Source organism: Monodelphis domestica, chromosome 8, assembly GCF_027887165.1.
Source record: "Monodelphis domestica isolate mMonDom1 chromosome 8, mMonDom1.pri, whole genome shotgun sequence".
Taxonomy (NCBI): Eukaryota; Metazoa; Chordata; class Mammalia; order Didelphimorphia; family Didelphidae; genus Monodelphis; species Monodelphis domestica.
The window spans coordinates 4,869,866-4,893,414 of NC_077234.1; the positions used below are offsets into that span (position 1 = coordinate 4,869,866).

Sequence of the window (23,549 nt, forward strand, 5' to 3'; positions counted from 1 at the left end):
CCACAGTGGCTTCCAGTCCAACTAAGTTACTTTCTACTCCTTGTACATCATATGCAAGCTCTCACCTCCATGCCTTTGTTTGAACCTCTTTCTTGGAACTGAATCCTTCCTCTCCACAATCTCAGAATCGTGAGGTTCATTTAAGTTTAACTCATGTGCCACATTCAATAGCTGATCATCTTTGAGCTTTATGTAGTTGATAGTACTCTGATCACCCACTCCTAAATTACCTGGGAGTTCTTTTCCATGTTTTCTGTTCACTTATCTGTGTGCCTGTTGTCTCCCCTAAAACAACAACAGTCATAATTTCCTTATAGGAAGGGGCTGTTTAACTTTTGGTTTTTTTTATTCCAGAACCTATCACAATTCCTAGTGTATAGTAGGTGCTTAATAATGCTCATTGAGTGAATTAGAATGAGTGAATGAAATGGAATTAATGAATGAAGAGGAAAAAAGAGAGTGAGTTATATGGCAACAAGTGAGGTAGGTAGGCAGAATATGTCTGTGTTGCCTGTCAATAGGGGTTGGCAGGAGCAGGAGGCTATTTTCTGTGCCCAAGGATTAGCTAGAGATGGGTAAATTTGAGAGAAGACTAGAGGTGACTGTGGTGTTTCTTCTAGAAGAATGGTGTCCTTTTTGATTCATCTTCCCTGGATTGGACAGGTGCCTTGTGAATGATCCTCCCTCCCCAACCACCTCTGTCTCTGACCTACCAAATCAAGATGCTTCTGAGCATCCCCACATCACACTTCTCACAGCAGCTCTCTCTGCCACAGCCCCTTCTTGTACTCTGGCTGTGGCACACGTCCCAGGGCAATGTGATTCAATATCGTGCTGAGCCTGGGCATAATGGAGGCAGCTGCTATTTTGGGATAACAGCCATATCATCAGATCTTTTTTGGGGCCAGATTTCACAGGCTCAGATGTTTGCAGAAAGAGCGACTTTCCAGAATAGAACCGTGCCTGCTTCGGCACAGCGACCGATTTCCCAGAGTCACCTTTAGCTTGCTGGCAGAAGGAGTTTGCACATTTGATATTGACAGTCCATTAACTGTGCTAACAACAGCAATGGTTTTAGAACATTTTAATAGATCAGGTTTATGTGGGCTGAATATAGTGCCTTTCTCTTCAATGGGAGAGAAGAAAGGGAAGTCTTATTTTAGAGGTGTGGAGGAACCAGCCCCAAAGCAAACAAAGGTTCATGGGATTTCCAGAAATGCTCATAAGTGCCACTTAGCCTTTTTCGTCCTGACGTCATTGGTTTAGCTAGATAATGACTATGGCGAATGGCCAGAAGTCAGCTCTCAGGCCCACAATTATTAGAAAGGACCTGGCTTGCAGATCTGTTTTCAGGAATGGCATGTGTTGGGGATCTAACTCCTCCAGAGAGGTGGCATAGTCCTGACCACCTCCAAGAGTCGGTGGCTCCTTTACTCCTCTCACAACATCCAACCCACTCAGCCCATTTCAAATCTTTCACAAGCTTGCTGCAAACTACCTATCCAAGTTGATTTCAATTTACTCCAATTGTTGCATCCCCATGTGTTACAGCCAAACTGTCTTCCTATTCCCTGAATTCAGTGCTCCATCATCCACTGCTGTGGCTTTGTCTAGTTGGGCCCTTAGTCTGAAGAGTCCTTCCTACTCCTGTCCTCTTCTGAGAATCCTTCAATCCCTTCAAGGATTATCTTATGTTCCATCTCCACCCAGGATCTTGGAATCCTTCCCTCTTGAAGTCAGTTCTTTCTTATTCCTCCCCAAATTATTCATGAAAGTACTTGCTTATTAATATGTCTTCGAAGTCATGGCCTGTTTTTAATTCTGTCTTTGAATGCTCAAATCCTACCACGGTGCCTGATATGCAGGGATAGGAACTCGAGATTGTCTTAGTAGTAGGGAATTCCCCAGAAAGACATTTCCATCAATACCCTGTGTATGTATGTATGTAACACATGTTACACATGTAACACATCTATGCATCTTCTGCAATTTGTAGTCTTGGAAGGTTGTCTAGACATCTAATACAGTAAAAGCTTTTCTCGGGATCATAAAATCAGTATATTCAGAGATAGGATTCAAACCCAGGACATCTTGGCTTCAAGCTCTCTGTCCACTATGCTATATTCCCTCTTGCCTGGAGCCTAGTAGGGAATACCTCTATACTTCTTGGTTAGAATTGGATTACCTCCATGACCTGTTTCTGACCTCTGTAAACTATGATGTGCCTGAAGGTTTTATACCACCATCTTTAGGATAAAGGAGGGGAAATGTCTTCTGATGAATAGCACCAATCCTGCTTTCCTACCCCCAAATCTTCATAGATAAAATGTTGTAACTGAGATCATTCTTGACATGGAATACAAATTTTGAATCCATGTTCCATGTCTTCTCCTAACTTGCTTTATGACCCTGGCAACTAACCAATTATTTGGTACCTCAGTTTTCTCTTCTTCCATCCATCCATCCATCCATCCATCCATCCATCCATCCATCAATGTTTCCATGATCCCACTTTTGAGGAAATGTTTCCACGGGTGGAGAGCACAGACTACCATTCCCTTCCCATTTGGTGTGACTCTTATTCATGCCTTTTCATGAATTCCTCCAAAATGGAGCCACTTACCAAAATAGAAACTTTGTTCTGGTTATTTGCATCTTCCTTGACTTCCAGTGTAAACCTCAGACTATCTATCTGTCACCCTCACTCTCCCTACATGATGGGCTATGTTCCTAGAATGCACTTTGAAAACCTTTGAATGATCCTCTCATCTTGCTATGGGAACCAGATGTCAAAATATAGTTCAAGTGATGAATTTCAGATCTAAAGCCCATTAAAATTTCTTCTGTGAAAAATGGAGAAAAGAATCAAAGGGAAGTTGCGTTCAGATTGTCTTCAGATGCTTCTTTTAGAAAACCTGTAGCACTGAAACTTTAAGTAGTATTCATCTCTCTGTCCTATGCTGCTTGTCTCCGGGGGCACATAGCAGAATGTGCACTCAGTTTGAGTTAAAATGAGAGGACAAGGGCTTCCATCCAGGCTTTATGACTACTCGACCTTGTGCAAGTGACTTCTTCCCTCTGGGCCTCAGTTTCCTCGCCAGTAGAAATCATGAGTGGCTGGACTTGGTGAATATTGAGGTTCATTCCAGCTTTAAATTTTGTAATGCACTTGGTGCCTTTTCTTAACTTGAGAGAAAGACTCCTGGATAGGTAGTAGTAGTAGTAGTGATAGTCTCTCGGTGACTGAGAATGACGATTGTCTTTGTGCAGTTTCATCTACGGTGTACCCTCATGTGGCTTTGGAGTCCAAAGGCTGAGGCGCACAGTTTGTGGCACATGGGGCCTGGCTACCTTTCCAGAAGAAGGTGTATCCGGTGATGGGTTCGCTGAGTGATCCCTCTTCTGGGAAGCGTGTTTCGCTTAAGGCTGTGATGTCGATGTTATATCGTGCCAGTTCTTTACCGATTAGAGCTGTTCTTCTCTCAGGTCTTGGGTATTCTCTCTGTCAAGTAATGTTCTGATGTGCCATGCTCCTAGTAGGAGTTTCTTTGTATTTTGTTTCTTTTGATTTTGTCCACTTGAAGGGATGACCCGCCAGCCACGGTATGCTGACCAGGTGTTTGTAGGGCAGGCGATGTTTGGGACACCTTTTCTAGTCCCCTCCCTTGATTAGGGTTAGCAGTGCTGTCCTAGAGAGGGCTGCTCAGTCGCCCAGGATGCTGCCGAACGTCCCTGCTGCCCTACAGGGCCGAGCGACCACTGGTCCATGGGCTGCCTATGTGCAGGATCGTGACTACAACTGCCAGTGGTCACCTTCACCTGTTGCGTCGTCACTCCCCCATCGCCACAGGTCTTGAAGAGGGTGGACGGGGTTAGGATAGATGAGTGTGCACAAAGATACTTGTGCGTGAAGGAGATTTAAGTGGAAAAGTCGGTGCACAGAGACAGTCCCCTCTCTCGGCGTTGGAAGTCTGGGTCCAGTGGTAAGAAAAGTCGTTACACCTGGAGACTTCCTCAGCTGCATTGGATGGCCGTGTTGTCCTTTGTGCTCCAACACGCCCTGAGCACTCCACAGCACTTTGCTGCGTCGCCATCTCAGCCGTTGAACCTACTTGTTGGTTTCTTCTGCCTGTTCCGCCAAAGTAGTCTTCACATGCTGGGTGAGCAAAGCCCTGGTTCACCAGGGGTCGGCGATGACCCGATGGCTACCCTCACAAGGTTTAGCCGGCCTGTCGAAGCCGTTGCCCGGGGTGTGGCCACTGCCGCATGCTAGAAGCTACTGGGAGCCACACGTGAGAGCTGGGTGTCAGGTGGGGGTCAGAGGTTGGAGAGCTGCCCTAGGAGGGCACGACAAGCCCTCCATACCAGAGATACTACCCCTCCCTGAGCACCCCATACACCCTGGATAGGTAATAACTACTAAATGGAAGGAATGTTTCTAAATTTAACTATACAGAAATAATTGGCAAGAGGCAATTCAAAGGGGTTCCTTATTCATGCCCCCTGATTACTTCTCCTCCTCCCATATTTTAAGTTTGTAAAGTCATTCTGGGTGACGTGTGCCACAAGGGATAGATAGAACAGAAGGAGAAGAGACAGTGTTGGAGATAGAAGACAAAATAGAAATGCCCACATCGGCCAGAACTATGGCTTCACTTGAGTGGCCAAAATCATCCTCTCAGATGCAAATGATGCACCTCTCACTTCAGTTCTTTACTCCTTCAGTCCTGCCCAGTTATGCATCCCAGCATTATTGGGGATTGTTTGTGTCTGCCTTATCTCTCCTGAAGACATTCATAGATGTCTCAGTGACAGTAGGGATGGCTGTGAGTTCACTCTGGCTGTGCCCATGGAGCACAGGCTTTACTGGGGCTGGTTGCTCCTGTTGTTCTATCACTTCAGTCATGTCAGATTCTTCATGAGCCCAGTTGGGGGTTTCGTGGCAAAGACAGTGTGGGGTTTGCCATTTCCCTCTCTAGCTTGTTTTACAGTTGAAGAAACAGAGGCAAACAGAGTTAAGTAACTTGGCCAGGGCCCCATAGCTAATGAGTGACTGAGACTGACTTTGAATTCAGGTCTTCTTCATTCCTGGCCCAATGAGCTATCCATTGTGCCAACTAAGTGCCCCCTAATAGGGGCTACCCAGTTAGAAAGACTTGGGGAACATTTCTTGGGAAGTTCCACGTGCAGCTTCTAACCAGGTTGTCTACGTGGCTATTCTATTCAATGCAAGAACAAGAAGTACCAGCGCTGGTAGATCTCCAACACTCCAAGTATTCTATTTAGAAAGTTATATAGAAATAATGAAACTTGAAGCAAAAGGAAAATAAAAGGCTAGAGAAACAGAGAGAGCTCACCAGCCTCCCACGTGGAAAATAGAGAGAGCGAGGGAGGCGTTACCCCAAACTTACATACAAATGTAACCAACGCAAATGTGAACAAAGGGGAAAGGATTCTTGGGACAAGAAAAGAATTCTGGGAGATGCAGTCCAAATTTTTCTGATTATATGCTCTTGTGTGGGATTTGGTCAGCCTGGATGATGAAAAGATCCCTTCCAGTTCTCCAGTTCTGTGATTCTGGGAAGACAAGAAGAGTGTCCTCGAGGAGCTTCCACTCCGAAGCAGGAACAGAACACGTTGACACATGAATAAGTTCAGTATTACTTGGGAAGGACCTGGGTTCTCAACTCAATGCACTAGGGGTGACCCGAGTCCAGCCCTGGGGGAAACTCGGAATTTTTAGAGGGGGAAGTGAGGCACCAATGCGATTCTTGGCATTTCGAGAATCAGCCTGTACAGAGCTGAGGAGATGGCCATGGAGGGTACTCTGGAAAACAGCTAGAAGAAGAAGAAGAAAGGACCAAGAGAAAATGTGAGGAAGATTCATGGGAAAGATGTTTAGAAAGATCACAGAGTACAGGCCACATTGCAATGCAACCTAATACCAAAAATAAAAAACGAGAAGAGCAACCCATTCCCTACATTCCCCCATTTGTTCACCGCTAAACTCGTCCTATTGTTGCCCACATTGTACAGATGAGAACACTGAGGCTGCGAGGGGCTGAAATGGGCATCAGCAAAATGAGTAACCACACTAAGAGGGCACAAATGGGCCAGAAATGTGGAAGGGGAAGAGAAGGCAGTGCCGGAAGCAGGAGAAGCTGAGGGAACTCAAATGCCGACTGTCCTCTGGAACCATTTCCAGTCATGTTTCTGGTGGGCTTTTCCCCACACTCTGGAAGAATAGTTAATTATTATGTGCCTGCACGAGAGGACTCAGCCCTAGAGCACAAGACACCCATATTCTGTAGGGTAAAATCTGCATTCACTACCTGAGGGAGGGATGAGGAAATAGTCTATAGTTTTCCTTGGAACCACACAATTCTAGTCCCATTTTCCCGGTGGAAACATCAACTCAGAAGAGAAATGGCTTGCTTAAACTTACACAGAGGTGCCTGTCAGACCCCGCTGGGAGCCCGGGTACCCGGGTTCTAGCTGGGGATTGTGGGTTCTCCCACACCACTCCTTTTCTGGGGAGGCGAAAAGTCCTGGGAATCAACTGGGAGGAGCTGCGTGTTCCCAGCCAGGCTCCGGTTGGTTTCGATTTAGCTACCTCCATTGGGACGTTTGGAAAGGCATTTCCCGTCTGGGGCTCCCGTTTCTGCCCATGTGAGATCAAGGGCTTGGCCTAGATGGCCCGGAAGCTCATTTCTCTGTCAGCCGGTCTACAGCTCCAAACTTTCTCAGGAAACCTTCCGAGGGAGTGAATGCCCGGCTAGGAGCCGATTTTATTCTTTATGCTTTGCTGCCCTCTGGTGGCCTTCTGCATATCGACAGGCTCGCGCGCAATCCTGCCCTAACGACTGACCGACTCATCGCCAGCATTTATAAAGGGGTTTCAGATGCTCCAATGGGTCCTTGGGAGCTCTTATTAGCCTCGCTTGACAGAGCGGGTCGCTGACGCAAGCAGACGTTAAGTGGCTCGCCGGGGTGCCCCGGCCACTGCCTGGGGCTTCTCAGGTCTTTCTGCTGCCGATTCAGCCCTCCATTCCGGAGTCTACCTAAGCTGCCTAACGGGGTCCCCCTGACCTCTGCACCTCCAAACAAGGGAGGGATTCAAAGACACCCAAGAAGACCCACGTCACCCTTAATTCGTCTCGTCTACTATTAGTAAGTCTTATTTTCCGTTTCCCTATTATGTAGGTGTATCTATCACGCCGTGTAATATGTGGCTATATTACATGCCTTTATGTATGTTTCTATTCATTCTGGGAGAGAATCAAGCTAGCACTGATGTGGGCTATGAGAATAGCAACGCCCAGAGCTGAAAGGCCGCAGGGGGCGTCTCGTCCAAAGCCCTCACGTAGTGCATGCAAACGGAGGCAGAGTAAGTCAGTAAGCAACAGGAGGGAGCTGGACTAGAAGCGGAGGGGAAGGAGAACCCACCCTTCCAGATCCAGCCCAGGCTCTGGGCAGAGGGATGAGGCCACTGAATGGCCTTGAGCCTGGGCCCCTGTTTAATCCAGTTCACTTTTAGCCCAGGACAAGGCTTCGAGTCCCCATGGAAAATCATCATTAAAGATCTTCTCGGGCAGGCCCCAGCTATTGGATTCCATTCAAATGGACATGTTCAGTGCCCTGTTACATGCAAGACACAGAGCGGGCCACCAGGATCCCACCAGAAGCCTGAAGAAGAGGTGCAGAGGGACTCGGTGTAGGGTCTGGATTCAAAACCCAGGATGCTCGCTTCAAATTCCCTGAATGGCCCCGGTTTCCATCTTGCTACTCAAGGACCTTACATTTAGGGGAGGCATTACCCCAAGAATCTGAGGAGACAGAGGCCACCGAAGACCAGAGGGCCACACTGGAGAGCCGTTCGGAGCCGGGCTAGCTGCCACCTGAAGCCGGGAGAGAGGAAGGCTTCTCCAGAATCCTCACTCGTGGTTCTCAGAACAGCCCCGAAGGTTGGCCAAGCCAGTAAGGGAGGGTCTGGGCTTGGAAGGACAGGCAGCATTTGGATTTGTTTTCATTTCGATTTCTTTAAAAAATGTCCCTACAGTCACAGGGCAAACCGAAGGCAATTCTGAGCCTCAATCCTGCCTGTCATCATCTTGGAGTCTGACTTGCTGCAGTTTGTCCTTAGCAATATATGATGTATCAACTTTGAAGAATTCATTCAGCTACTGAGCAAGCATTTAGTAATCATTGACGCTGTGTACTGGGCACATCGTTAAACAATGGGATTCAGAGACCAACAAGATCAACCCTGCCTCGCCAAGCCTGCTTTGCTTTCCCTTGGAGAGGAAGGAGGCTCATTCCACATATCCAACCAAATGACTCATCCTTTCCACCTATAAACTATGTGACACGGGGGGAAACGCCAGACCTCAAGGCAGAAGAAGATGAGTTAAAATCTGGTGTTAGATACTTGCTAACTGAATGATCCTGGACAAGTAATTTGTCCACTTTCTGCCTCAGTTTTCTCAATTATAAAATAGGGATAATTATAGCACCTACCTCATAGGATAGCTGTGAAGATCAAATGCAATAATAGTTGTAAAGCTCTTAGGACAGTCCATGGCACATAGTAGAATTTAACAAGTGCTTGCCCACCCCCAATACAGTGTCTTTCTTGGAATTACCCTCCCACCCTGGTTCAGTTCCTCCATTCCCAGAGCAGGAAAGCCAGCAGCCACCATGAGGGAGGAGTAAGAACCCAACATCTTTAATGAAGGAAATCCAGAACTCTGAATCCAAGAGTCTTGGAGATTCCAACAATTCTTATCTAGCACCCTCAGTCATCACCTGGGAAGCAACTTTTGTGGAAAAGCAGCTGAGGGGATGACTCTTGCATGGGCTACAACCACAATCACTGGGGTCACAGAAAGGCAATTTCTTGCTGCCTGAGACCTCGGCGCTGTCAAATTGCTTGGACTAGCTTACTTTCCTGGTTGTATCACCAGAGGTGAGCAGAGTACTTTTCATAGAGTAAGTCCTTTAAAATGCTTCATTCATTCATTGCCTCTCACCTGGTCTGTTTTAAAAAAAAAATAATTTAATTTTCATTATCATGAAAAATGTACTTCCAAATTGGTCATTATTGTAACAACACTCTCATATATAACCAAAATCCCAAAATAAAACCATAAATACACTGATGTGAAAAATAATAGGCTTTGATCTGCAACCATCCAACTCCAACGGTTCTCCTGAAGGTGGATATCATTTCCCATCATCAGTCTTTCAGGATCGTCCTGAATCATTGCATTGCTGAGAGCAGCCAAGTTTTCACAATTATCATACACTATTGTTGTTACTGTGTACAGTGTTCTCCCAGTTCTACTTATTTCACTCTGCATCAGTTCATTTAGATCTTTCCAGCTTTTCCTCAAATTATCTTGCTTATCTCTTCTTACAGCCCAGAAGTATTCCATCACCAGCATGTACCACAATTTGTTCAGACATTCCCCAATTGATAGACATTCCTTCAATTTCCAATTCTTTGCCACCACGGAAAGAGCTGCTATAAATATTTTTGTACAAAGGACTCTTACCCACTTCTTATTATCTCTTTGATACCTTCAGAAGCCTATGATAAGTCAACACCTTCAGAGGTAAGAAGTAGATACCACAAGCACTGCCCCTGTGGGGCAGTGCTAGGCAATTTGGAAGCTGTGATTAGCCCTTGTAAAGAGGGGAAGGGACAAGAAGTCAATATAAAATCCCTGAACTTCTTCAGCTGGACAGAGTCTTCTGCAAGCAGGCGTCTGGAGATAGTCTTCAGTAGTTCTCTTCAGCCTTAATCTGGAGTTTAGAGGATCTTGGACTGCCTCTTGGGTGAATGAGTATCTGGTCTTCCTTTCCTGGCTTCTGGAGAGAGATTAGTTTCCAAGAGGCCTTCCCTTCTTGGAGGAGGCCCTGTGGGTGGAACTCCCCTCTGGTTGAGGGTTAACAAGTCCTGCCTGACTGAGCTGAGCACTGGAGCAATATTTAGTCTGACAGGGTCTCTTTCCACCCTTTTTATAAATAAAAGCTATTAAAAGTCATTTTGGCTTGAGGTATAATATTTTAAATTGGTGACCACATATTTTTTTACTTTAATAGCTTTTATTTATGAAAGAGGTAGAAAGAGTGAAAGTAGAGAAATACAAAGATAGAGAAGGTATTTAGCCTATCTAACTAAATATTGCTCCAATGCTTGACTTAGTCAGGTGGCGACCACAATATTAATTTAGAATCCTCATATATATTTAGTTAAACCCTTAATTTATCTCCTTACACACTGAACAAGTAAGTTAATTTAGATAGAATTGTCATTTTTATTACATTAGCTCAGCCTACCCATGAGCAATTAATATTTTTCTGGTTGTTTACATCTGAATTTCTTTGTGCGAAAAATATTGTATAATTGTAGTCATATAATTCCTGAATTTCTCTTGGCAATTAGATTCCCAGATATTTTATATTATGTACATTTATTTTAAATGGAATTTCTTTTTCTGTTTCTTACTGCAGAACTTTGTTGGTAATATATAGAAATGTTAATGATTTTAGTGGATTTACTTTGTATCCTGTAACTTTACAAAAAGTTATCAATTTTTTCAACTAGTTTTTTAGTTGATTCTCTAGGATTCTCTAAGTATGCCATCATATCATCTGCAAAGAGTGATACTTTAGGTTTCTCATTGCCTTGTTTAATTCCTTTGATTTATTTTTTTCTTCTTATTGCTAAAGCTAACATTTCTAATACAATATTAAATAATAGTGGTCATAATGGCTATACTTGCTTCATTTCTGATCTTATTTGGAAAGCTTCTAACTTATCCACATTACAGAAGATACTTGCTGTTAGGCAAATACTATTTATCATTTTAATGAATGATCCATTTATAACTATGCTTTCTAATGTTTTAATAGGAAGGTGTAATGTATTTTGTTAAACACTTTTTCTGCATCTACTGAGATAATTATATGATTTCTGTTAGTTTAACTATTGATTATTATGCTGATTGTTTTTCTAATATTAAACCAGTCCTGCATTCTTGGTATAAATCCCACCTGGTCATAGTGAATGATCTTTGTGTTATACTGCTGTAGTCTCCTTGCTATTTTATTTTATTTTAAAATTTTGCATCTATATTCATGAATGAAAATGACCTATAATTTTCTTTCTCTGTTTTTGCTCTTCCTGGCTTAAGTACAGCATGTATTTCTGTCATAAAAAGGATTTGTAGGATCCCTTTTCTGCCCATTTTCCCAAATAGTTTATATAGTATTGGGACTAATTGTTCTTTAAATGTTTGATAGAATTCATTTGTGAATACACTTGGCACTGGGGAATTTTTCTTAGTGAATTCATTGATGCTTTGTCAATTTCTTTTTCTGAGATGGGATTATTTAACTATTCTATTTCCTCTTTTGTTAATCTGGGCAATTTATATTTTTTGGGCACATAAAATCCATTAGATTGTTAAATTTATTGATATATAATTGGACACAATAGCTCTTAATGAATGATTTAATTTTCTCTTCATTGATGGTGAATTCACTCTTTTAATTTTTGATACCTATTTTTTTGTTTTCTTCTTTAGACTATTTCAATAGTCAATTCTTTTCTTTTTTTCTTTTTAATTCTTCTTAATTCTTCTTAACCTTCTTCTTTAATTCTTCTTAAACCTTCTAAGCCACTTCCCTGACGGGATTTTGAGGTCTTTGTGCATGTTATCAGTGATGAAGCCCAACACAGTCCAAGCTAGTATCGTCTGTGAATCAACCACGTCTTATACACCCTTGTCTTGTGAGTCCTGCTTTCTGTGCTCGAACCTCAGAGCTCCCTCCTGGTCAGACCCCTTCTGTAAGTCAATGAACAAACATCTGTGACAAAGAAGAGGTCCAAATCAGCTCACAGTGATGCATTCTTCATTTGCAGCTTTGAAAATGAAACCCAAATGTGAGCATCATCTATTAAGCATCAACCTCATTTATGATACTGAGGAAATACTGTGGAATTTGGCATCAGAGGACCTGCAGTGTAACCCAATCTGTCGTTTATTTCCTTGTAATCTTAAGCAAGTCACTTCCTTTCCATGTGTCTCAGTTTTTTCATGTGTAAAATTAAGGGTTAGCCTAGATGCCTTTTTAGGCCACTTCTCACTTGAAATGTCTAGCTTTAGCCGACTTGACTGTATGTATTTAGTTTGTATTCAAGTTCAGAGGAAAAGTGATAGAAGTCCCTTTTAATCTTCTATATTTCTCTCTGGAGGGATCTGTGGACCATGTGATTGTTCAAAGGCTCACTTGGAGAGAGTGGCCCAGGCTCTTCCAGCTCCATACATGAGTGCTCCCAGACCCATTAGAAGCACCACGGGAGACCTTTAGTTGAAAAGGATGGTGAATGTTCTGGACAGGCAAGGCTTTTTGTGAAAGTGCACCAAAAGGGAAAATTTGTCACCATTTTGATGCTTAGAAAGGTATGATTGGTTTTCTCCAGTGATGCCCAAAGATGCCCATTTTGTGCTTTCAGGGGTAAATCATTTATGGGCCTCCTCAGAGCCCTCACTTAATTGGACCGACTTTCTCATGTTGTTTGTTGATGATGAGTAAGGCTCTCAGGACATGTGTTGGGGATGATTAAACATTGCATCTTGGTAAGCAGCCATCTGCCTCTCAGTCTGCTTGCTCCTGGTACAGAGCACTGATGTTGATGTAGAATGGCGACCATTCCACCTGGTGCCAGATCCAGGATCCAGAGGGCATCTTCTATGATTGATCAGTTATCCCTCACCTCCTACTATCCTAGCACAGGGCGATAAATCCAATTATCATACCACTTCCCAGAAAGTGAGAGTGCTACCCAGAGGCAAAGACTACAAGTTAAATGGAACTAAAGCTAAATGGAGACCCTCTTAAGTTCTCTGTTGCCATCATTCAATCTTCTCTTCCATTGCAGTTACTCTTGAATTTTAGCAGTTACTCCTTGAAACAGAGGCCAGGGGGTGTTTTCCCTAGTTTGGCCTTAGTACTCTCATCTGCAAAATAAAGAGGGGGCCTGAAGTTGGACACGACAGACTGTGACCCTTTTTGACTTGGCATCAATGATCTTATTCCATAGTACAATTGAAAACAAAATCAATTTTTTGTAAAAGTCCAATTTTCAGTCCTCAAGCTCACATTTACTAGCCAAATAACTAGGATTATCTCTACGAACTCTAATTTCCCAGTCTTTAATAAGAGTAATAATAAGAATTATAGCTAGAATGTATTAAGCATTTTCAGACTTACAGATATTTCTCATTTGGTCCTCGCAACAACCCTGTAAAGCAGGTGCTATTATTGTCTACATTTTACAGAAGGGGAAAGTTAGCCAGCCAAAGCTTCAATGATTTGCCCAAGGTTTCATAGCTAGTAAGTGCTTAATTCCTCAGTTCAGGTCCAACACTCTCTCCACCATTTCACTTAGTGATGGTAATAGCTTTTCACATTTTTTCAACTAAATCTCGGCTCAGGACCAACTCTCATTTTCTCTCTGTTGTTAAAAAGATGCATATATAAAGAATCTGCTGATAATAAGATCCTTTGAGACAATATGGGTTTATCATAACCTCTCCCTCCTGCCCATTCAATAAACCGAATGCAATTCACATATTTTCTTTCTTTTGAGTTTAAGCATAAAAACATGATGTTCTCTATATTGTTCATATGTGGCTGTTTGGAATCAATTTTGGGCACTATAATTTATAAAGCGCATTGACACACTAGAGTTCCAGAGGTTGATGAAAAGTTTAGAGTTTGTAATGAATGATGAATTATTGAAAGAACTGGGCATGGTAAGCTGGGAGAGACTTCCATATCATGTCTCTGCTGACTATCCTTTTAGTTATCTCTTTGCACTTTGCCACCTCAGAAGTCTTCTCACCCTGAAAGTTGCCTCAATCTTTGGGTTTTTTTTCTTACCCTGGCACATCCCTCTCATCCTGTGTCCTCCTTTTACCACTGATGAGTTCTTCCTAGAAACTCCATTTTTAAGTAGTGCCCAACCCAGCCATCTTTCATTTCTCTCCCCAGCTCTGCTTTTTCCTTTGAAATGATGCTCTTTTCCCCATTTCTGCTTCCTTCCATGTGTTTTCTTCCCCAATTAAACTGTAAACTCCCCAAGGGGAGGGCATGTCTTCCTTTTTTGCATATATTTGTATCCCAAGTGCTTATCACAGTTCCTGGCACAACACAAACACTTAAGCAATGCTTGTTGATTTAGCATAGCAGCAATCTTCTAGTGGCATTCAGCCTCTGCTAAGCCCTAAAGAGAAATAGGAACAATGAGGTGAAATACTGAGAATCCTGTTTAGGTTTGATATCAGGACAAGTTTCTGTCCACTTGGAGTTTTCCAGAAGTGGATTGCCTTTCGAGAAGGAAACATTGGTTTTTCCCTCACTGGAGGGCTTTAAGCTAAGGCTGAATGATATAACGCAGAGAATCAAACATTAGCTGGATGACAGAGTCCCTAATATTTCATTTGATTTTGGAGATACTATGATCCAAAGTCTCATTTACTGTATCAGTGAGTTTAGAGATCTTAGCTGTTTTATAGTCCTACCCTTGTATTATAAAGGAGGTTAAGTTGTAACTCGAGGGGTTTGACCTTTCAGTATTGAAGGGAGAAAGAGAGGAGAACATCCCTTTTCAAAGTGGGGTTCAGGGGAGAGAGCTGATGTAATGGGTTAGCTCAGAGAGAGGAGAGGGGGTTTGAAGATTTCTCCCTTCTGCCTTTTCTCCATATCTAAAGCTGCTCTCCCTAATTCACTCTTGTCCCTCTTGTCCCCCATTCACTACTCGAGATCAAAGGGTCTGTCCATGATCTGTTCACTCACACTCATCTTGGGTAACAGATAACTTTTAATGTCAACTCAATCAGGTAATACAAAAGGAATAATGGGCAGGGAAGAATGGGAAAAGGAAAGTGGGGAAAGGGGGGGTCCCTGTCTCTATCTAACCCTTTCCCCTCCCTCCTTGAGTTTGGGGGGAACTCAGGCCTTGGCAGCCTGAACCTCCCTGAGAGAAAGTCAGGTTGACTCACCCTGGGTTTGGCCCCTTGACCACAGTTCAGACTCAGGGCAACAGGAGCTGAGGTAAAGTCTGCTCAGGTTTCTCTTTAGAAGTCCCTTCAATTGGAAAGTGTTGGTGGTGGGGGGGGGAAGATTTCCAGTCACCAGCAGGAAAAGTGGGTAACCCTCAGGAGAAAGTCTTTTCCCACCTACTGACTTTGACTTCTCAAGACTAAGAACGGCCAACTCCTCTACCAGCCAGAGTCCTCTCCTCTCCTCAGGCCCCTCCCCCATTGAGGTGATCAATTTCAAATACTCTTCAGCCTGGCATTTTTATTTTGGTGCCAGTCTCTGTCACATCCTCCCTGGACTAGATGGCAAGAAATAAAGAAGACCCAAGTCCAAATCTGGCCTCAGACACTAGCTGTGTGACCCAGGGCAAGTCAATTAACTTCTTGCTGGCTTATCCCACTGGAGAAAGAAATGGCAAACCACTAAGGTATCTTTGGCAAGAAAAAGGATAGTATAGTCCATAGGGTCATAAAGAATCAGAAGACACTCAATGATCCTCTCATTTTATGGATGAAGAAACAGAAGAATCTAAAGAGGAAGTGACTTGCTCATAGTCCTACACTTATAAAGTAATGAAGTAAATTTCAAACCCACATTTTCAAACTCAAATCCAAGGGTTATTCATTCCATTCTGTCATATTTTCAGTCCACTTTCCTCTTTGCTTTACACTCTCCTTGGATGATCTCATCCCCTCCGATGGTTTGAATTATCACCTCTATCCAGGTGACTCACACATGGAGATAATTAGCCTTAAGATGCCCCCTCCCCCCAGCTCTAGTCCTTCATTTCCAGTTCCCAGCTATAATATTCTTCATTCTTCCTGCTAGAACCTCAGACTCAGTCTGTCCTGAATTGAACTCATCGGCTTCCCAAAAAAAACTGTCACTATATTTAATTATGTGACTGGAATAATATCTTTCCAATCTTCCCATTTAAGACTCAGAAGTCATCTTGGAGGCTTGCCTCAAAACTTTCTGTGGCCAGTCATTTGTCATATCCTACTGATCCTGGTTTTTGTTGTCTTCATACACAATACTAATTTATGCATTCATTAAGTCTGACCTGGAATATTATTTCTAAACATTTTTTTCATTTCCCAGGCTTATCGCTCTGTGATCTAGCTCTCATGCAACTAAATTATAATCTTTTTCTAAAAAAAACTAATCTCTAGGGAAAGAAATTTAAAAAGCTACAATGGTTCCCTATTTCCTTTAGAAAACAAAAATTCCACAGCTTCATTGTAAGGCCTTCCACAACCTAGATCAAGCATGCCTTTAAAGTCATCTTAAATATTGAGGTCGTTCACATATGATATTTTCCATTTAACCAAACTTGGCTGCTGTTTCCCAATCTTATCATCCCCTCTTTGTCTCCATGCCAGTTGGAGGCCATTTTCTAAACACACACACACACACACACACTCTCATACTTCTCCATGTTGGAATTCTTTTCTTCTTCCAAGAAACTTCCTTCTCCAGGTTACCTCCTTTGATATCCTTGAATGACAATGATGTCTTTCTTCTGAAATATTCTAAATCACTTTATCAAGCTGTGTCCTTTGCCTTGCTTCATTGTACTTTGTGTCACATTTATTTGTGTGATTAGCATATGCCTCCTTTTAAACTAGAGGTTCAATGAGAACGGGAGAAATGTAGGGTTTTTTTTGGCATCTTTGTCCATCTGGTACCTAGCATAGGGCTCTGTACAGAGAAGGTACTAAATGCATATTTATTGAATTTCTAAGTAGAGGAAACAACATTAACAAAGGTATCGGGGTAGAAAAAGGTTTTGTTCGAGGTAGTCTACTCCAGCTACATCATAGGAATTTTTATCAAAGAGGAATGGGAAATAAGGCAAAAAAGGTCAGTTGGGATCATATTGAAATTTGAATGCCAAGAAACAGTGGTTAGCTTCTTTTCTGCAACCAATGTTGAGTTATTAAAGATGCTCAAGCATTAGAGAGGGAGAATTTGAGCCGTGCTCCAGGGAGATTGATCTGGCATCAATTTGGAGAAATCATTGAAAAGGAGAGAATTTGGAAAGTTGAGATGTCTTGGGAGGTTATAACATTGGTCCTAGAAAGAAAATATTATCTGGGCCAATATGATAATAACAAAAAAAGGGTAATGGATATGTGAGATGAATTGTGGATAGAGAACGGTGGATGCCTCAATCCCAGACTACTTGTTGTTACTGAGTGAAGCACCTTAAAAAAAAGGCTGAAAGAAAAAAAAGACAATGAAAAAATAAAGAAAATACCTAAAATAACATGGGCAAATGATCAAAGATTTTCTCTTCTCACATTTATTCATCATTCTGGTTTGAGGGTCCTAAATTTGGAGCTCCCAAACCCCCAAGGATTCCATATATAGAATTCATGTATTCTTTTATCTTGGATATGGAAATTATATTCTTATTTTTATTAATTTTGGCTTTCTTTGTAATTCCATGTAGTTTATCCTGTGAAATTTTTTAAATTTAAATTGTTTCATGAATTTTAGACATTGTTCAAAGATAGGACCCATAGACTTTACCAGATTGCCAAAAGTGTCCATGACAGAGGAAAATATTGAGAACTTATACTCTGGATAAAGGATCATAGAATATAGAATTTACATTCCCAATTTTCCCATAAATCAATCAGCAAGTATTAAAAAATCTGTCTTAAAATCCTTAAAATCCATAGTATATATTGGTTCTAAGGCAGAAAAACAGCAAGACCTAGGCAATGGGGGTTAAGAGGTTTTCCCAGGGTCATACAACTAGGAAGTATCTGAGGTCAGATTTGAACTCGGGACCTCCTGTCTCTAGACCTGGCTCTCAGTTGTAATGGTGAAAATTTAGGCTTTTGGGATTTATGTTATAATATTGAACAATGGCCGCCAAGGAATTTTCTTATGAAATTCCTAAAAATGAAACACTCAAGTCAGAATGGAGTTTATGGAGGTTTAATCACACTGGGAGTAGGGAAAGGAGAGGGAGAGAAGGAGAAAAGAGAAAAGGGAAAGGGCTACTCAACCTCTGACCAAGGCAGAGGGAGTTCTAGGCCCAAAGGTGGAAAGAATCAGTCCTTAACTCACATGAGTGATCTGAAGGAAAGCTGTCTGTGGGAGTCCTCTCCCTCCAAGCTCCTAACACCAACTGGCGTCTAGCTCTCTCCACAGGAAGTGAGCGAAATCCAGAGGCTGTTCCTTACCTCACTTCCTGTGTCTCACAAGTGCCAATGGTTGGCTCTAGCTTAGCTTAGGACAGCCCAGGTGGGCAGTTAGTTATTTCTGATTTGTCATTGACTAGCACATGCCCGTGTAGTGTGGGTGTGCACAATTTTTGGGTGCTAGACCAAGATGGAGACTTTTAAAATTCACAATCCCCCCTGATGATGATTGGGGGACTAGTCTCCCCAATTGATCACTAAACATAAGCATACTGCACCCCAAAAATTTCTAACTGTAAGTGTATACAAAAATTTTTTTTACCCACTCAGAGGAAAATTATAATAGTTGTAAATATGGGGAAATAGAGGAGAGAGACAGCAAACCAATAACCCCCTGCCCTCCCCCCCACCCATGCTCATGCTCCAGCCCCACCCCCTGTTCCTGTCCCAGTCCTTCCCCCTGCCCTCCCCTCCACTAATGCTCTAATCTCCAACCCCCATGCTCCAACAGCCAATAATCCTAACATTGAAAATGGAGCAAGTAGCCTAGAAACAGTAACACCAGATAGTTTAGACAGAAGTTTATTTCCATTGAGGGAAGTACCCACCTTTAATAAAGAAGGGAACTTGGTGTCTGTAAGACACTATACACCTTTTAAACCTGATGATTTAGAAAAATTCAAGCACAATGTTCAATCATTTGATGGAAAGGACTCATATAGAAGATGATACATGAGTTGGGTCTTAAAGGAAATTAGGGATTCTGAGTTTAAGATAAGCAGGGAAAATGTTCCTGGAATGGGAAATAACCAGAATAAGGGCAGAAAGTGGGAGATGTGATATTATTGTTGGAGAAACTAGAAGAAGACCAATTTGGTTAGGCCAGAGAACTTGAAAAAAATATTCTTTGCCGAAGCAAATAAAATACACCCACACACACAAGAATTTTGCCTCTTCTCCCCACATCCATCTTTTTAATATCAGTAGTGTCTTTATGCTTTTGTATGTATGCTGTTAGGCCCAAGGTGATTGAACCCCTTGATTGTATCTTCCCTACATTTCCAGATGTCACCCCCTGGGGTTCCCAACCTTAATAGCACCCATAAAAAATCATGAGGATTTTGATGTTTTTGAAAAGATGACCTTTTTGTGTCAGGGACCAGATTGAGATCACTGGAAATGCTTCATGATACCTCAAATATGAATCATATCTTTCTTTTCCTTCTGTTTGTTTCTGAGTTTGGCTTATCTTCCTTCTACTCTCCCCGTCCAAGATATTTGTGTTAATAGACAGATTAAGTGGACTTTCAGCCTAAATCTTTTACATTCATGAACAAGTGGCAAGTTTTTTTTCTATTTGAATTTTTCAACATAAAAAAAAAGTACAGACTTGGTCATCCAATGACTCTGATAAAGCAGTTGTTTTGCATCACAACACACAAACATTTAAACCACGTAGCTCTAATTTACATTTATTGGTATACATCTTATTTCTCTCCCTCACTAATTTTATGTACCACCCAAGTTAATCTAAAGTTTTGCTAACTGTAGGTAGTATCCTCTCTCTCCTGTCCCATTTCATTACAAAGGCTTATTCTATTGCTAGAATGCTCTCCCTGTTTATCTGAGTTTTATAAAAGGTATAGCTCAAGTGCTATTAGATCTATCAATCCCCAAGGTTTTAGTGGTTGCCTTTTTCTAAAAATTATGTGGAATTAACTTTGAATGTTTTGAATTTATTTCTCCATGTACCTGTTTCCTCTGAAAAGAACTTCAAGGTGATACATATTTCATTTTTGTCTTTGGGAATTTATTATCTACACCTAATATATGTTTGCTGAATTGACTATAGTTCAAAGGCATAGCCAAAAATATCTCCTAATTATACTCTGAAAAATATTTTGAAAACATTAGTTGTTAGTAATTATCCCTTTGCTCATGTTAGAGAAAATGGTGAGAATGAATGTTGAAGGAAAGAACATGAGCTAAAATAGAACATCATTAGAGATTTTTTGCCACCTCTATGATCAGCAATGACAACTCCTTAGGAGCCAATGTTGGGATTATGAGTCTTGCTTAGGTGGACATCTGGGGAATAAAGAATCAGCAGTTTCTCTCTGTCTCTCTCTGTTTCTGTCTCTGTCTCTGTCTCTGTCTCTGTCTCTGTCTCTCTGTCTCTCTCTCTGTCTCTCTGTCTCTCTCTGTCTCTGTCTCTCTCTGTCTCTCTCTGTCTCTGTCTCTCTGTCTCTCTGTCTCTCTGTCTCTCTCTCTGTCTCTGTCTCTGTCTCTCTGTCTCTCTCTCTGTCTCTCTCTCTGTCTCTCTGTCTCTGTCTCTGTCTCTGTCTCTCTCTGTCTCTCTCTCTCTCTCTCTCTCTCTCTCTCTCTCTCTCTCTCTCTCTCTCTCTCTCTCTCTCTGTGTGTGTATGTGTGGTCAGCTTCAATGTTCCCAGAATCCATTTGTTTTACCATGCATTCCAATCTTAGACCACTTAAGCTAATATTGCCTTTGAAATCCATGCCCATTCATTGTGATGCTGCCTAGAACTGTGAAAGCTACTTTTATTCATGCTTTTTCTCTATTAGAAAATAAACTCCTTCAGGACAGATACTCTTTTGCCTTTTTTCCCTCTGGATCTCTAGTACTTAGCACAGTGTTTGGCACATAGTAATTGCGTAATAATATTTATTGATTAGTTAACTGATTCAGTATTTAAATGGACCCAATAATGTTCTTGATGTGGATGGTTCATTCATCAGGGCAGGTTTTTACCTAGGTATGTAATCCCATCCAGTGATATTATTTTCCATATCATCCCATTAATTCTCCCTAAAAGATTTATCCTGTGTGCTGGACACTTTTCTTCTTTGGTTCTTTTATTTGCTTAATATTACATGAATACTAATCTAAAACTCAAGCTTTTATGCTGAATTTCTCATCAGTAGTTCCACACTCCAAGTTGGATCCTGGATTCATGTGATGTGCTTCTGAATGGAATAAAAGGAACCAAAAGATCATATGGGGGAAATTGTGAGAGTAGTTTTCCTTCATTTTGACACAGTGAGGCAAGACTTTCAGTTGAAGTTCCAGCTATACCATTTATGTCTGTGAGCTGGGAAAGTCACTTTTCTTCTTGAGGCCTCATTTTCCTCACCTACTACTCCATGCTCCATATTATCTTACCCAAAATGAGAGCTTAATAAATATTCATTAGGTTGGATTAGGCACTTACATTTACTTTTGTGTCTAGGAGGATTCTTAGAAAGAGCTACAATGCATAATAGGTTCACAGATTTAGAGAAATGTGTAGATTATCAATAAAGCATGCATCAAATTTAAGCTGTAGTTATCTTCTTTGCCTCATGCACTTGCAAAAATGGGCACAATTTTATGACCAAGAAGTTCATGAGCTCATTGATTCAGAGCTAGAACAAGCTTTAGAGACCATGCAGTAGTTGTCTTTCATTTTATGCATGAGGAAAATGAGCCATAAGTTAAATGTTTCATGGACAATCATATAATTACTTAATGACTGAGTCATGATTTTGGCCCAGATCTCCCTGATTTCAAGTCTCTAACCCTATCCATTATTCTACACTGCCATGATAGAGGATTTATAATCAAAGAAGGAAGTCCACTTAAGATTTCATGATACCTCCCCTGGAATTAAGCACCATAATAAGGCGTTTGCTCTTTGTGAACCTTTTGGTAAATTGGTTCCACTCTTGGATAGACAGTGACCACAGCCAACCTTAGTGACTTGGGGAGTGATTCAAGATAACAGATAGGCTGTAGATATTATGTAAGAAATTTTGCTTCCCTCTGCAAATAAGAGAACCATATTGCTTTAAGCAAGGGAGATTGACTCAAAATGATATACTTATGTCAAGCACCTAGCCTTTGAGAGCACTGTCCAATGTTCTGAACAAGATAGTAAAAGAGAAGGATGTGACCCACACTACATGATTTTGGACTGTTAGAGAGTAGAGAGTGCAGGTACTTGTCTAGCCACAAAATAATAAATTGGAGGCCAGAAGCAGGTGTGTGTGTGTGTGTGTGTGTGTGTGTGTATACATACATACATACATACATATATATATATATATATATAAATATATATAATGTGGTTTCAGGTGCTAAGAGGATTCTGAGGAATGGAAAAGATGATTGTTAAGTAGAAAATATCATATAAAGAGTGCTGACTTCAGATAAAGAAAGCATTGGTTCAAATTCCACTCCTGCTAATTATTACATTTGGGACCTTGAACAAATCTAAACCTTGGACCTACTACAAGTTAAGTGTAAAACGAGGAGATTTAACTGAAGGACTGCTTTGCTCTCTTCTCAGAATGGATCCTATAGTTTAAAATGGATTTTCAGAAAGATGAAAAAAATCCCTCAAGAAGTCCAAGCATGCAAACTACTGAGGTTTTTGTATACAAATATATAAATAATGATCAACCATAAAGATTTTTTTGGACACATAGATGCATAATAAGAATGACTTTAAATAGGCTTACATATGTCTAAGTTGATTTGGGGAAATTATAGACCCCCCCAGAAGGTAGATATTTCATGTTTTGTAAAATACTCAGCACATATTTGTGATTTATGTTGCTTCTATATTATATGTAATGAGTTCTATTGATATTTTCTGAAATTTAAGCTAAGCTTTCAATACTGTTTTGTGGGCAAGAACATGGGGAAAATATATGTTGTATATATTTCTCCAGGGATCAGGATTGTCACTCCACCAGAAAAAAGATGAGAACTCATCAAAGGAAAGTGTTATTTTAATACACTTTTCCTTATTCATATCTCTGTTGAGCAATTCATCATAGGTTTCCCAGCAACCCAGAGCATGAATTGGCTTATTTTTCACAGAAAGGCAATTATGACAAAGAAATCAAAAGAATATCAACTCCAAAAAGATGAGAGAAAAACCCATATTGATAAGAATGCTTTTGCCATTAAAATATAAAAACTGAAGCCATGGATGCTTAGATAATTGTGACCTGTGGCATATTACCAAATAATGGATTACACATTAAGTGTTATGTAAATTTTCACCCAGAAAGGTTTGAAGGAAAAAGCAGATTGGTGATCATGTAGCAAAAGCAAGCAATGGACAATTCCAAATCAGGAGGGAAAGGGTTTTGTTTTTCAGTCTCCAAAAGGTTGAAATAATCTTCTGTAGAAGATTTGTGGGAGATTATGAAGGAAAATTTAACAGGACATGAAAGAATGAATGGATTGTGATCTCTGATTGTGATTGCATAATT

At 41.3% G+C, this 23,549-nt stretch overlaps 1 protein-coding gene across 2 annotated transcripts in view; it reads left to right on the forward strand.

Annotated features, from left to right (window-relative positions):
* FGF12 (fibroblast growth factor 12) overlaps positions 1-23,549 on the forward strand; it is a 578,750-nt gene that overhangs the window by 172,121 nt on the left and 383,080 nt on the right. The window contains exon 1 of one of the 2 annotated variants that reach the window (XM_056808685.1): positions 5,254-7,170. The exons of the other annotated variant lie outside the window; for it this stretch is intronic. The gene's annotated coding sequence lies outside the window, so the exon portion shown is untranslated. Of the gene's footprint in view, positions 1-5,253; positions 7,171-23,549 lie in introns of those variants that run through there. 2 annotated transcript variants of the gene reach the window in all.